Source organism: Schistocerca nitens, chromosome 2 (assembly GCF_023898315.1).
Source record: "Schistocerca nitens isolate TAMUIC-IGC-003100 chromosome 2, iqSchNite1.1, whole genome shotgun sequence".
In the NCBI taxonomy this organism is placed as follows: domain Eukaryota; kingdom Metazoa; phylum Arthropoda; class Insecta; order Orthoptera; family Acrididae; genus Schistocerca; species Schistocerca nitens.
The window spans coordinates 970,666,667-970,667,720 of NC_064615.1; positions in this window are offsets into that span (position 1 = coordinate 970,666,667).

Here is a 1,054-nt window from a genome sequence, read left to right on the forward strand (position 1 = left end):
TTTGTTTATTTAACGTTTTGAGCAGAAACCGTTCTCTAAATGTCTTAAACATAGTTCTTGATTCGAAGGGACCCATTTTAAAATCAAATTTCACATAAATGTAAGTTTTGGTACGCCAAAGAACTACACCTTGAAGAGATGACCTTTTTGACATCTCATTTTCATTGTCTTCCGATCTTTCAATGTCCTGAAATTAGTACTTGATTCGAAGGAAGCCATTTTGACATTTAAACATCACAAAAATGTAAGTCTTTTTACGGAAATATCAGCGTTGTAGACATGAACATTTTTGAGAAGTCATTTTCATAGCCAGCAGCAGATGTTAGTGAAATATTTCTGTTTTATCTCAAATAAGTCATAAGTTTCTCTTAATGACCCTGATTATTTTCAAGAAATTCCATCTTTTGTTTTGAAAAACTAGACCTCTCGCTGTTCAATTTGATACCCCATCTGTCGATTTCTCGTTCTCAGTTTGGCTATATAATTGCGGACAAGAATCAATTTTATAATTTTCTACCAAATCACTAATTATGTTTTCCTTAATTACGCTGATCACTTTCAAGCAGTTAAATCATTCCATAATAAACTAGGCCCCACTGTGGTTAATTTGATACCATATTTTATCATTTCTAATTCTTCGTATGGCTATTAAAATACGATCACAAACACCTTGTGTAATTTCTAGGCAGTCTTATTTTCGCCTCGTGCAGATATTTGACCAAAAATAGCACGGGATCAAGTGGATGAAGTTCAGTGAAGGATAAGCTTGTCCACTTAATGAGAATTCCGCTACTTACCTGAACCATTTAGGAAACCAGAGACAGTGTAACACCATTAGCTACTACAGCGAATGAACAGTTAAAAAAACCACGTGCTCTTTAATTTTGTATGTATTACATTCGACATACGCAGTCCGCGTACGCGAATTTTACAAAAATTTATTAATTACGTCCTCTGAAAGAAGAAAAAGAAAAAGAAAAAAAAAAAACTGACCCTGAGATTCTTAATCTCGAAGTCGAGCCTCAAGCTGGATGAATTTATGTACAGTGGGTGA